General features: G+C 37.9%; 1 protein-coding gene across 2 annotated transcripts in view; it reads right to left on the bottom strand.

The window, feature by feature from the left end:
* Nucleotides 1-15,392, bottom strand: part of BABAM2 (BRISC and BRCA1 A complex member 2) — a 177,192-nt gene that overhangs the window by 24,193 nt on the left and 137,607 nt on the right. The window lies entirely within an intron of this gene.

The following is a 15,392-nucleotide window of genomic DNA, read 5'->3' as shown; positions in this document are numbered from 1 at the left end:
ATGAGTTGGAAAAGACCTCAACTTGCTGTCATCTGTTAGGCAAAAAACCCCGCACAAACCCAAAACACACTGCAAAGTCAATAATACCCAAAATATCTCACTAAAAATAAAAATCAGAACCTCTTAGTTCCCTCTGCTTATCACTGTCTCATGATCAGCTAGGTCTGGCAGAACAATAAAATAGTCTACAACAGTTAATAATATGGTCAGAAACTGGGTTTTAATAACTTTTTCATTGCTAGATTTATACCTAAGATTTTCTTGGTCTACTTTTAATTTCAGAAGGCTTCAGAAATCCATAGTCGAGTGAGTTATGACAACAGACTTGAATTATTTACATTAAATGTCTAATCCAATACCAAAATTAACAGAAGAATGTGCATTTCTTTTAAAGGTATAGACTTAATTTACAAAACACCTATGACTGTACTTTTTGTTACCCTCCAAATCACAGTTCTTCTAATTCTGCAAAATGAAATGACACTGCAAACTCCCTGTATATCTTAAATAATTTTTCCTATTGGTGTAGCAATGAGTGAAATAAATTAGTAAGATTATAATTCATTCATATAAGCCTGGGTTCTCAGTATTTTCTCTTCGTGTCTTCACAGTCCTTTTTGAAGATCAGAAAAGACTCCTAACTTAATAAACAGGTTGTAAGAGCTGAAGCAGGAGACAAAGCAGGTGGCAAAATCACTACAAACAGAATTTTAAGAAAGAGAAAGGAACGTTACAGGACTGAACCCACCCTCAGGTGGAACAAGATCTCCCCTCCAGTACACTCGATAATGCATTGTATTTTCTACTTTTAAATACTTCATGAAGCATTGCCTTTGAAAACTCTGCTTATAGACTGAGATATCAGTGTAAGACAGATTTTATTTTTCTAAATCCCACGCTATCAGTCACTTTTTTCAGTTTTTCTATTCATGTCTGCGTACTTGGATGTGCATCAGCCAAACCGTAGCTCCCTTTTCCCTCCAAGCTCTAGGAGTGAAACTGTTTGCAGCCGTGAAGTACACAAAACTGAATGTGATATTCCAGCTGTAGTCTCAAAATACAACAAATCACTGTGGACGACAGCGTTTGCTCTGTTCATGACCCGGTGTCTGAGCTACACGTGATAACTCCCCAAGTCCGGGTGACTCAGCTCACACGGCAGCTTCCAGCAGAAATGTAAGCGGTAATGACATGGGCAGAGTTCTGCTAATTTGAGGGCAGATCGCTGCTGTAACAAAGGTTAGATTCAATGATTGCTCTCTCACATTCCTCTTTATAACATGATTATTAAAAACATTGGTGCAAGGAGGCCATTTATCAGCACGCAAGCTGCCTCCTCCCCTCACTGATGGCACGTGTGTGCCGCAGCCTCTGAAGGGCTTCACCGTGGAAAAGAGTATGAAGGAAGGAGACAGGCTCTCTGTTTTAAAGTTATAAATATACTTCTTCAGCTCTGAGTGCTTAAACTCTGTTCCTCTCATGCATCTTTTTCCTTAAGTACCAACTTCTTCAAGGAAAGCTACTCTGTACGCTTGTGTATTTTATCACTGTGTGAAAGGAATAACAAACTTTAGCAAAACACTTGAGTAACGGTTCAGTCCTTACACATAACTTTTTACTTGAGAATTTCTAACTTTTATTAACTTTCCTTTGAAAACTTCTAGCCACATAACGGGGGCAAGCAGCAGCGGTTTTCTTCCTTTTACCTAAAACTAAAGATTTGCACTTAAGAGAAAGTATCTTGCACTAGAAACGCTGTTTAAATGGATAATCAAGACATTACTATCACTACAGAGATGCTTCCATTCATTACAAGAAGCCTTTATTTTATGAAAATATTTTTCCAATACCAGTATCACCAAAATATAACCGAAAACATTTTCTTCTTTTAACCAAAACCTGTATTAGAATTTTCAGGAATTTCCTACATTATAAACTGTGAAATCAGATAATCAAATTAGATTTAAAATGGTGCATCACACATCTGGCCAACAGCAGTACCATCCTGAACTTCAAGTAAAGTTTTGAAATATTTGACCTGCCTTTGATTTCTACCACCACCCTTCACCTAAAATCACCAAACTCCCATTTTTCTAACCCGAGTGTTTCCTTAATACAAGGTGTGTGATGAGTCCAGACCAAGTAAAAAAACCTGTCCCTAATTCTGGAAGACAACCACACCTAAAAGACCAGTAAACAGGAAATAGCCTTGAGTTGTAAAGTGTTATATGTATCTCAAGGTAGCCATGGGATGAAGGGGTTTACTGTATGTGAGAAATAAGCAAATGCCATTGGTAATGAATACCAAGCTGCTTTGAAGATAAAAGGTCAAATTCTGCTCATAGTCGCACAGGTTGATAAAGAACATTTTTCTTTTTACCTTGTCGTACAGACTCTCAACCTGTGCATTAATACAAAATCAGCTCTGCCTTCATGTGATACGTAAGGTGGCAAAGGGAAGTGTTGTCATAATTAAATCCCAGACAACATTTACACTTTGTCATGAAAAATGCATCACAGTGCAAACCAATGCACCGCTTTGGTAAATCGACACCCGAACTACACAAACTCTAAAAGCCCGCTTCGGTTTGGTATGCTAGTTACCCAAGAACTACAAAAACGTAGTCATGTTGAATACAAGTACTATTTCCAAATAACAGCTGACTCACAAAGTACCCTGGTGATATGTCTGCAGAAAATAAGCAGATGACTCATGTCTGTAAATTCCTGAAAGTACCAATAGACCCCTTGCTTAGTCATCTTTTGCTCGGATGCTGGGTTCACAAGCTCTGTAAACTATAATAGGGATCTAGCTCTTAGTAGGACTCTCTCTCTCCCTTTTTTCCTCTCTTCTAAACAGTGCAAATTATCTCCCTAAAAATAACTTCATCTACGTAAGTGAGTCACTTCAACTAGCAAGCTTATACAAGTCATGCAGCTAAGCAGTAATATTTGGTTATGAAGGTAAAAATCTTGCTGTCAAACCCAGATTTAAAACGAAAATTATGTCAGAGGAAGTCCCATTTACCCCTTCTCTCACAGAAATAGAAACATTTCCTTTGGAAAATTTAAACAATTAGCTCATTCAGGAAAGTAAAGCTTTCTAATTCGGTTCCATGCTCAAAGTAATTTAATCCTGATGATTTCTTTCTTTGGCTTTCCTAAGCATCACGCTGTTAATATTAAGAGAAGCTCAAAGAAGCAGACTGGAGAAAGAAGCCAATACCATAGTAAAACACTGCTTTCTCCTAGATTACAATTTACAGATCATTTTTTAAAAGTCAAGTTTTAGAAAGCCATAGTGCGGGGAAAATCGCGTCTTTATGAAAGCTCTACATGAGCAGAACTTGGAGGGCTGTTTTGGGTAATTAAGCATTGAGTAAATTCTTCAGTGACTGAACCCTAATTTTCCCACACAGCTCATAAGCAAGCAAAAGAAAAAGGACTTGCTTGTTGAGAATGAGTCATGTTGTAAAGAAACTTAATTACAGTTTATAAATAGTTGAAGTTGCTCTCTTTTTGAAACATAAGAAACTATCGAGAAGTAACACACAAATTTGCTTCTCTTGACTTAGCATATAATGCATTCAAAACATAGTTATCTTAAAGCCAAATTCCTGATTCATTAATAACTAGAAATCGGTGCAATGAATCAGTAAGGTTTAATTGTTCATTTTCTTAAAGAACAACCATCTGAGATCTGGAACAAGTTACCTAGTTTGTTAAGCTTATGGCAGCAACTACAGAGTTGATTTTGACAGTCTTATTAACTTCAAAACAATATCTTTAGCATCTAATTTTATACCTTTTAAACAGGGTATGAAATGTGGAAAGGATGTCTCAGCAAAAGCATACACCAGGGCTGCTATGAGTTTCTGAAGGAAAACTGCCCAGAAGAAAAAAGGCAGGTTTACCACAGTGCTCCCCTCCCTGCCTTTAAGCCCTGGAGAGAAGAGAAGGGAAAACAAAACCATGCTTGAAATGCATGCTGACCATACAAATATTTCAAAGCAATTGGATGGTAATATTTAGAAAATTTTCCATATACTGTTCCCCTGTTCTAGAGAAAAGGTTTATTCATCCTTTGTATGGCACTGGATAAATCTAGATATTTGTTTTCACAGAAGTCAACATTTACTCACCAAATGTTATGCACCGTTTTAATGCTTGGATGATACTATACTGGTTATCTTATTAACCTTCGTGACGCTTGAATCTGCTGCAGTTTATTGCACCTGTAATTTGTTTTGCGCTCATAAACACTGGCTGATCTGGATATTTTACTGCTGAGATTTCTACTTCTACAAGATTTCATGGCCTGCACTACATTAATTCAATCTCTACTTGCTTTATGGAGCAGCCTTCAAACACAAGATTATGCACTATTCTTTCCAGTTCAGTTCCCAGGCTGGAGAGACCTGGCCAAAGGTGACATTGTTCTGGTTTGCCCCATCTGACACTCTACACCTCTGCATTTATTTACGGCACAACACCAAAGCCTTGCTCTGATTAAATACACATTCATTTCTGCATGAGCTTTTCAGTGTGATGATTCTAATCATCATTAAGAGATGATGATAGCTACATAAAATATTAAAAAAATTGTTTCACAGCACCTTCATGAGTTGAGAGGCTATCTAGAGATTGATTCCAGACCAGGAATGAAGGAACAAGGACAGGTCAGTCAACCTGTCTACTGATGCAGAGTGCCAACCTGCGGGACCCAATTCTCCTGAGACTTAATAGTAGCTAGTATTTTACACAGCCAAACACAACTCCTTCCAATGTTGACTGCCATAGTAGGTACTTCAGAATCAATGATTTCTGGACATGTGAAAACTTCTGTTTAAATTATTTCACTAGAAAAACAAGAAGGATACAGGCAAGATCTGGCAAAACCAAATCTCCAGAGAACACTGAACAGTCTTAGCCTGATACTATCCATTCTCTTCCCGAAATCCCCTGACTCACTCCTTACTTATCATCCAACTTTGGCCAGAGACTGCCTCTGCATTCAAGTACTTCTGAAGTATCTGATGGAAACAGGAAAAACATATTCCAGGCTCCAGAACTGTCTCTTATTAGTATATATTAATCATCTTTTCACTAGTTCTTTTTTTGGTTCAGTGCATTTCACATTCTCTCTGCCTTTTCTTGCAACTGAGGTCACACTGCTGGGAAAAACAACTTGTGGGTTTGAATGCACTGCTTCAAACCGAAAAGTTCCTTGAACTCAGAGCTCTCCAGTTTTCATGATGTGTTAATGTGGACAAGACCCACGTGAATTTACAATGCAGCTCCGTGGTAACACAGATACCACATTATATAATGCTCCTTACACATCTATCAAGCTCTATTTTAAACAGAAAATTTCTAGTAGGCTTTCTGGCATGACTTTTCCCATGGCAAAGCTGTTCCAGACAGCCTGTACGATGGGTGAAAAAATCCTCACCTAACTTCAAGGAAACACAGCTATCTTCAGTTTTTACATAAAAATTCCATACAGGCGGCCTTTCAGGAATCATACCAGTCATCATACCTTCTGAGAAACCTGAACAGATTCAGCCGCAAGCATTTTGGGGACTGTACCCGCTAGCACAAATCTCTGCAGGGCAGGATTTCAGGCTATTTTGCCTAGCGAATCTTCCCTCGACTCCTGTGTGCTGAAGGCAAAAAATGAAAGGGTGAATTTGCCTCAAAACACACATAGAATTACTAAATGGCACAGCTATCCTGCTTTGGTGTGTGATGACGTCGTCCTGCAAGAATGGGAGAGCGAGGATGACAAATAACATATCAATGGCATTAGTGCGGGACTTTAGGTTAACAGAGCAGAGTCACAGGAATTTGAATTCGTTAAATATTATTAGGGCTAACATCCCTTCTGGAGAAAAGCAGGTTCTTGGCAGGAAGATGCTGTTTTGAAATCAGCATTTCAAAATTTCAAATGTGAAATGAAAAGCTGTTTATGGAATTTTAGCTGAGACACTTATGGCACTTTGGGTGTGTTGGTAATCACAGCTGGTTTTGAAATAATTACATCTGCCCTTGCTATGGGAAATATCCACCCCATCGGCAAAGTCAACACATAGAGTAAACGAGTAAGATGACTTACATACAAAATACTTCCAAATAAATGCTATGAAAATACAATTAAGTACTATGAAAAAAAGACAACTATGTTTTTTCTTAACTGCATCAGTTATATATCCACTGAATGTACAATTTTAATCAATGGAAGACAAACATTGAAATGTGATTGTAATAATGGAAAAATGGTACTATTTGGGTTTATAACAATTTATGTGAACATATAAAAATCACAGTTCCCTGTTTTGTACTGGGAAATGAGTCTGGCAATAGATTAACTCACTAAGGAGCCAGTCCTGTAACTGCATTTGTATAATGATCGATCCTTATAACAACACAAGATCTTCTTGACCTTTGTTAGCAACTATAATATTCAAGAATCAGAAGGGAGCCCACTGAGATGTTTAGAAGATGAGGTTATTAGAAGGTCGTTAGGAAGAATTCAGCTGGGATAAGAAGGAGGAAAACTGCTGAGGAACCTTTTCTTTAGCACAGGTTTAACACATTACCTCCAGAATGCGAGGCTGTTGACAGCAGTTATTGAAAGTGCTGGGCAAATGCCCAGTTTGCAGTAACTTTGGTGATGTTCATCGTGACATTAAGGAATGCTTGAAGGAATTTGACTTTCCTTATTTTTTCCCCTCTTCTTTTTTTAATTGGACAGGAATAACTTTCATTTATTGTCAGTCCAGGCTAGATTTGAACCATAAGAATTGGTTCTTCTTTTTTCAAAATTTTTGTGGCAAAAGTATGTCCCTTTCCCTAATGTGTCTTATGACAACATCACATAATCTGAATCTTTCTTTTTAAGTGCCCTATCCTTCAAGCATTGTAAAAAAAAGGAGACAAAAATCGTTTAAATACCTCAAGCTACAGTCATGTGCTGCAGACAGGAGCAGGAGTTTAGTCTTACAGAGGAACTAAATAACAGATTAAATCAAGATATTCTTCAAGTAGTTTCTAGCTATGCGGTCAAAGACCACGGAAAAGTGATGTAACTTAACCTGAAAACAGCTTTATAATGCCTTCTTGCTTTGGAGTGTCATCATCCCCCTCAACTATGTCGTACTCTTTTGGACTTTTACAGCAAGACTGGTCTACCTCCTAAAAATATACCATGTAATAAGTCATAATCCTATATCAAGCCCAAATAAATGGCATAATGGCCTCCTAGATATTTTCCTTCTCTAATTCCTGTAACCATGATTATTTTAATTAAAAGAAAGGCTTTTTATTTTTACCTCACTAGCTTCAGCTAGTGACATCTATTTCGCTTTATTTTTACTTCAAATTCTCAAAGATCTTCATTCCCTCCCCCTTCCGTTTTTATTTCCTTTTATTGTTTCTGCTGTAACAGTTTCTATAGTAACTTCTCTAAGTGCTGATGAGATTGATGCTACTAAAAGCTGCCTCTTCTCCATCTGAATTGCTTGTACTTTAAATACAGTTACAGTTGTTACGGGTGTAAGAAGCAAGCTGTGCCCTTTCTTGGCACAGGCTGGTGACCATCGGATGTAACTGCTGGAGAAAAGGCAAAAACTTCTCCTCTGCTTTCCCATCACAGAGACGCACTGCTAAATGCTGAGAAGTTTTGCATTACTTTCCAGCAGGACAGGAAGACTCCTAAAGCATGTTTTTACCTGAAAAGCAGCCGTGCAAAAACATTGGCTTCTCTCACTGGCGCTTTATTAAGCTTATGAGGCTTGCAAATAAGTTCTTTCTCCTGTTTTAAATATTGCCTGGGATTCAAGTCTCATCTGTGATCAGCATGACATTATCCTGCAGGTCAAGAGGACCCTTTGCGGCCACAAAAGGACCCTTTGCTGACACACATGCTATCCTGTTCTTTCAAGCTCCGTTCCATGCAGGCTTAGAGCTTTCAAATCACAACGCAGCGTAATCCTGCCTGACCCAACTAGCCAAATAAACCACTCCAGATATTTTTAAAGCTAAACTGAAATCTACTTTACGGCAATTTAGGCCCACTGCTCCTTCCCGCTCCTGAACATTACAACTTATAATTTTTGCCCTTGAAGCCACCTTTCACAGTTTTAAAGGCTTATCCTTCTATTGCCTTTTTGTGACCTAAAGAACTAGTTTGTGGAACATACTCTTTTAAGCCACACTTTCTAGACTACCATTCATTTTTGGTGCTCTCTTGTGAATACTCCATTTGAGGGTGAAGCGAGACAAATAGCAGGATCACAACCCTAAGCTTCAGGGAGCAGACTTTGGGCCATTCAGGGATGTTGCTCCTCCCATGGAAGAATCCTATGGGATAATGGTCCTGGAGAGAAGAGGGGCCCATGTTCACCTCTTCCAAGCTCAAGAACAGTCCATCCTAATGAGCACAAAGTCAAGCAATAGCAGGAGGCCTATATGGATGAACAAGGAGCTCCTGACAAAACTCAAACATAAGAAGAAAGCACATGAGATGTGGATGCTCTCTGAGCATGCGGAGACTGGGTTGGGAATGTCAAAGCTCACCTGGAGTTGAATCTGGCAAGAGGAGTTAAGGACAAGAAGATGGGCGGCTACGGGAACAGCAACAGCAAAAGGAAGACTAGGGGAAATGTGGGACTGCGGCTGAATGGGGCAGGGGAACTGGCGACAAAGGAGACAGAAGAACAGCTGCAGCCCTCCCCTCCTTCCCCCATTTTGACATCTAAGCATCTTTGTGACCAGTTCCATTTCTAAACCAAGGTGTATTTGTTATTATTCAAAAATAAGTTATATTAATCTATTTCATAAAAGGCATGCAGCAGTCACCTTTGTGTGCCATTGCTGTGTCGTGTATGGATACTCAGAAAATGTTTACTTTGGTGACAAAGGAATTGTCATTGGGTAGAAAGAGGAAGGAGATAGGGAAGGAGGATTCAAAAAAAATCTTTCTTTTCTTGAGGCAGCTCTTAGTTCTAGAAATTTCGTATCTCTAGTAATCCTGTGGTGTTCTGTATCATCCTGGTTTTTTTCTGAAAACATTGCCGGCTATTAAACCCAGGGCTGATGCATGTGAAACCCATGCTTATCATCTCCTTTCCAGACTGAAAACAAAATATTTGCTTTCTACTTGCTACTATGAGTGATTTTCAACTTGACGTATCTCACACCTTTAATGTAGTTCTCACCTTAGAGAAAGACTATCTGTGAATGCCATGTGAGACGTGTAGACACAAGACATAGAGTAAGAAGAAAAAGTACCACAATCTGTACTCAAGTTCCAACTCTGTCAATGAGTTTTTGTGAGCCAATTACTTTTTTCAAAAATTGAGTGGGTAAAATAGGATTATATCACTTCCCTATCTCAGGCATCTTTTCTGAGAATTTATTAGTTATCTGTCAAATACTTGGGCACATAGCAGTAGTACACTAGGTATATCTATTAGATAAGAAAAAGCTACAGTTCACTTTTCTGAAAAGTGCAATTTTATGAGAAGTTATTACAAAACCTTTCAGTCCATTTGTTAAAGTGCTCGTAGTTCCTGGAAGAACATCAATTAATGTCTACAGCAATATACTACGGTTTTAAAAGTATGGCAAATATATGCACTTCTCAGAAATTAAGAAGGTAACATCCACAGCAAAGTGACACTTAAAAATACTTTGCCAGTCCACCCACATCAGGCCATCATAAAATACTTATAAAACCTAATTCCTATCACAACACTTTCCTGTTTGTTGCTGTTCATATCAAGTTTTATGAATTGCCTTCTGTCCGTTTTCCCTTTCTTTAGCAGAATTATAAATACGAACCTAAAACTGAGTGACTTATACTGAGTGACATGACTAAAGAATGAACACAGAGAAACAGAAAAAGAGGAAAAGAAAACCTCTGTCACTTGCATCCATTAGGAATACCTAAATACAGAAAATCTCATTCAGCTCACATGCAAGTAGATACCCATGATGGAATAAAAGGAACACAACGTTTAACATACTCTTAATGACAAAAAATGAATTATCAGCTTTCAATACAAATTTCAAACTAATCTAGTTGGTGCTGTCCCTTAGAAATAAAGGAGAAAAATACGCAACAGAGAAAAATTATCAGCAAAAGGTTAATGAACTTTCCAAATGCCCCAATTCAGTCCTGGGATTAGTCCCTGCCTATACCTAGTTAAGTGCAGAACTGCGTGCCTGCGACTCAGGCTACTTTTCCACCGCACTGCCTGATCCAGCGTATCTGCAGCTTTCACTGACTTCAGTTAAGCGATACGCACCTCACTACAGAGGAAATGTCAGAGAATGCTTTGATTTGTGGTGATTAAAACAATGTACAAAGTTTTGAAGAGACCCCCTCTGCTCAGGGTATATTTTACTATAGGCAGAACAACACATGCTCAGGAACTTTCAAGACCAGATTCAAAGAAATAAATGGCACCAACTAAAAGTAGAGAGAGTCAGAGGAAAAAGACCACCTCATGAGAGACACCTGCTTACTGAACAGTCAAAAAATTACTCCCAAGCATAAGATCCAAATGGCTTTTGACTTCTGCCAGCCAGCTTTACATGACTGGGGCTTTGTTAATCTCCAGTTTCTCATTTAAGAACGAAGTGACATCCCTATACAATCTTTGCAGACTTCTTTGATCAGCATTGAGCTTCTCATACTAGACTCCTGAAACATTTATTTTGTTATGCTTGATATTTCTACTGAACTATCTTGCTTTTTTGACACTACCAGACATCACTGCATTCTCCTATACCTTATTACTCACACTGTCATGTTCTCTTTTTCCCTCTCCCGTGGTTTTCACAGTCATAACTTCCTGTTTTCATTTAATGAACAATGAGAAGAATAAAATAAAAGCACTATGTAAAGAAGCCAAAACACTTCATTAGATAAAAGCTCACAGAAGCGATCTAATGTAAATATTCCACTCAACACTTGGCCCTTTTTCAGGAAACAACTTGGGCAGACAATAGTTTATTTTTCCACACCTTTTCTTGAAGGGGCTTCTCTCTCATGATCAGACTAACTTCCCTGAACAAGTAGAGCCAACGCAATCTTAAATTTCCTCCAAAGATTTTTCCCTGGAATTTTAAGTGTTAATTGTGATGACTGCCAGGCACTGATACTGATGAAGAAGAGCAACACTCTTGAAGGCTATCTTCTTTCCATCTTCCAAAAGGTATGTGAGCAAGTTTTACATGACAGAAAACCAAAAAAAAAATCTCTCTAGAACTACCAACCCCCTCAAATGGTTATTCATACTCCAGCAGCACACAGGAGTCATTGAACATATTCCAACTGCATTAAATACTATATCAAAACAACAAACACTAGCTACTCCTCACGTTTACATTTAACAAGATATATAGGTATAGCAGAGAGGGCTCTATGGACAGAACTACGAGCAGATAAAGTTTTACTGAAATATTTACAGGAACGTTTATACAAAACAGTCTCATGTTCTGGGTTCCAAGTTGCTCAGATAGAGAAAATTATTTCTTAAACATTTTTACTATCTCAGTGACTGTGGAGTTAGTGTGGTAGGCATGTGATTTTTCAAACCTGCAGAAGCAATTTCAAAAAGAACAATAAATACAAGCTCTTTTGTAGTACTTTCGCCTTCTCACATAAGCTCTCCTAAACCCAAATAGCAAACACTAAGCCATCAGACACACGTTCAACTAGGAAAAATCTTCCATTTAAGACTTTACCGAAGCTCCTTGCTAGCCATTTGCTACCACAAAGTCTAACTTGTTTATTTGAACAGCTGCTGGAGGAATAGATGAAGGCGCTGACGAATGCTCATTAGCTCTGTTCTGCTGACTTTCCAGAGGTGGGGCAATCTCCATTAAAGGGCAGGTAACATCTTAAACTGATGCCTGAAAAATTAACATTTACCTAAATTCTAAAGATTATTGTTGCTCTACTGAATGATTAATACAATTATCTGAAGCCTAATGAGTTATTTCTGCTTGAAAAGGGAACTGAAAGAATTTCATCAATGCAATTTTGTTTATTTACAGTGAGTGGGCATACATTCCTCTTTCTCTGAACACTACTGGAATAAACTGCACTTTCTTTCACAGCAGCGTAAATTTGTCTTCCCAGCCACTAATGCTCTTTCCCAAATTTTCCTAATGTTTTCCTCCCAAGCCTCATCTGACAAACATGGCTACCAAAAATTCTATGCGTCTTTATTTTCCAAGCTGCTTTCTGAGGCTGCGGACAGATGTGCTAATCCAGATCCAAAAGAGGTTTATGTAAGCAAACCCTAATTGTTTAGTGCAGGCCATCAATTCAAACCACATAAGTTGACTGCATTGGCACAAATTGGTCTGCTGACAATACGTGTGCAGACAGCAATATCCAAACAGGAAGGCATCAGAAGCTGGCATTGATGACTTCCACCAAAACCCCCGAATCCAGAAGCAGGTGTCCGCCCAAAGCCTGATACTCATAGGTATAACCTCCTACAACCCAATTAATGCTCTAGGCCCCTTGCTTGCTTCTCTCTCTCCTGTGTAAAAATCTCCTTCTTGCTGAGATGCTGCCTATTTCTGATCTAACAGAGGTAGCCACGTAACTGCACAGAGAAGTAAGAGAGTGGACAAAAAGCTACTTAAGTTGGCACTCCCAATGCAAGAAAGCTCATTAATTGGACTTTAGCATTTACATGACCAGCACTTTGGACCTCCTGGGTCACTGGTATTACCCAACGCAGACCCTGGAGTCCCTTACAGTTAGCCACGGTCAGTGCCAGCAAGCGTTCCCACCAACTTCACCTAAGTCTGAGATCCCATACAAACTTAAGACAGAAATGCTGGCAGCTTCCAACATTCTCCATCCCCTGAAATATTGTTCAGTGAAACAAAATCTTTTTAGTTTAATGTCTACCCTTTTCAAGATGTCTTAAATAACCACTAACACAAGCAGTGTTTCATTTGCTATTGCAACCGGTCCGATGTCTGTCAATCTCCTTTGTGCTGATAACCTAAAAATCTTGTAAGATAAAAATTAATCTTTGAAAAGCCTATATAGAGGTTGCTTTGGAGTCCTATTCTTGTGTCCATACATCACTGAGGCTACTTAATTCTTAATTATGCACAGATAATGTAACTTGTGTTTAAATTTATATACGGTATAAATACACAGAATGTATGAAGGAACAAGAATATGAAGAAATATCTATCTCCAAAAACTAATCCTAGCTGATTTATAAACCAGAAGAGAAAGAAATCAGCAGTATATTGAAGTTTATTTAGAAAGCTTCATACTGAGACTTACTCATAAACAGTACCAATATCAAAAGCACTAAGTCTGATTAATGATTTCCTCTTCCATGTGGATGCATGAACTTCTCTGAATGTTTATTTCTTCTGTCATATATTTGAAAGCGATTGATTAATTCTTAAAACTAAACCATTAAAGCAACAGTTCCTTTGCTATTTGATCTAATATAATAACTTCAGCAGCTACATTAATCTAATGATCAAGTTTGCAATTAGGTAGCTCTTCTGTGTTTTAAGGTAGAGTGGGTAGACTTTGCTCTTCATTCTGTAACAACAGCACAAATCAATTTTTTTGCTAAGAAGCAAGTGAAATTGTTCTGAGGCCATTGGGCTTTGCCAGTCTAGAACTACCTTCCCATTTTTCCCCTCTTATCTTTAACTCAGTTTACTCACTAAAACTGTTTTGAATAATTTCACTTTACTTCCAATGTGTTTTGCTTCCTAGTTTCGAAACAAGTTTGTAACTTTGAATGCAAATAGTTGCAAAAAACCACCAAAGTTATTTTTGAAATCTCAGAATGCATCTTTTAAAGGAAATACAACTCATGTTAAGGTTTACATGTCTCACAATCTCAATTAAACCTAAAATTTTTTAATTTTACGATGCCAGTAAAATTTACTATGGTTCTTATAATTTGATTTGCCACAGTGCTTGCTATATACTGACCTATTTATTCTCCTCTGAATACTTTCTCTACATAATATAATAAATATATAAAGTAGAACAGTTTTCAACTTACGGCTATCTCTCCCAGACATTTTATTAGATGCTTGCTAAATATTCAACCATAATATACATAGTTATGTCAGCGGTTAAGAGATGAAAGCCTGCATTGCTTCACTCAGGAAATGAAGTGCAGGTTTCAGTCCTTTCATTGCAATATCCTTCAGTGCATGGAACATAAATGTTTTTGCAGTGGATTGTTCAACAAGCGGGTGATGCAATGGCTTACGCAGCTAAGCCACTGCATGATTTGTAAGGCCACAGGGTTAATACACAGTGATAAACTATTCAGTTATAATTGCAGCTTTCGTGCCAGTTAAATTGAGCACACTGTTAAAACCTACTCTGTTATTTAACAGAAATATGAATTTTGATTCCCCTGAAATCTAACTGATTCAACATCTATTAAGCTGTATTATCCCACAGCAAAAATCAAATCCACAGGAATTTTAACACTGATATAATTAAGCCAAACATACTGAAGAGTAAGAAAGGCAGGAAATCTTCAAGAAGGTGGCACACACAGAAGCATCATCTCACAGAAGACCACTGCCCAGTGACCAATTCTCGATTGTGGTTGAAGAGTAAGTAAAGATGTAATACGGACAATTTATCAAAAAATATCAGTTTTATTTCTTTTTTTCTACAATGTGAATCATACTAATATGATGGAAGTTTTTTAATTTGGGGTTTGAGTTTTCTAGACTTCTTATGGTCATTACTGTCTGGAAATCTTAGGTGATAAAAAGAAATGGATAGGTGAGACCATTTTTTATGATCTCCAATACAACACAGGATGGAGGACTTCTTTGAACAACAGCAATCCCCACTTCTTGCTTTAAAAACTCTGGGACAAATTTCAATGATGCCATTAAGACATCATTTGTTTTCCACTTGAAAAGCGAGCCCACAATCAAAAATTATGTAATCTGAAATATCCAGCGCTAGAGCGCTAACAAACACCAATGCTGCAGCTGCCCAGGTTGCATGGCAATTATTTTAAACAAAGATGAGAAGTGTAACAATCAAAAATAAAGGGTAGAATGACTGAATTTCCCCAGACCAAGATATCTTTGATACCTGTGAATTTTCATAGGGAAAAATAATAATTGCTACTTAGGGTAACATGTATAAGGCAGTAACAAAGCCACACTTACCAATTTCTACATGAAGTAATCCCTATGTATTTATTTAAGAATGTCTTTTTGAAAGTAATACAAACTTGATCTAAAAATTTCAAATGACAGCAAATCTAGCTACATGCTATAGCAAACTGTTAGACAGTTATGCCTACACAGTTTCAGTCTAGGAATAACTTTTGGCTCCTAATGACAGT

Source organism: Egretta garzetta, unplaced genomic scaffold, assembly GCF_000687185.1.
Source record: "Egretta garzetta isolate BGI_Z169 unplaced genomic scaffold, ASM68718v1 scaffold561, whole genome shotgun sequence".
Lineage (NCBI taxonomy): Eukaryota > Metazoa > Chordata > Aves > Pelecaniformes > Ardeidae > Egretta > Egretta garzetta.
This window is presented reverse-complemented; position numbering and strand designations above follow the sequence as displayed.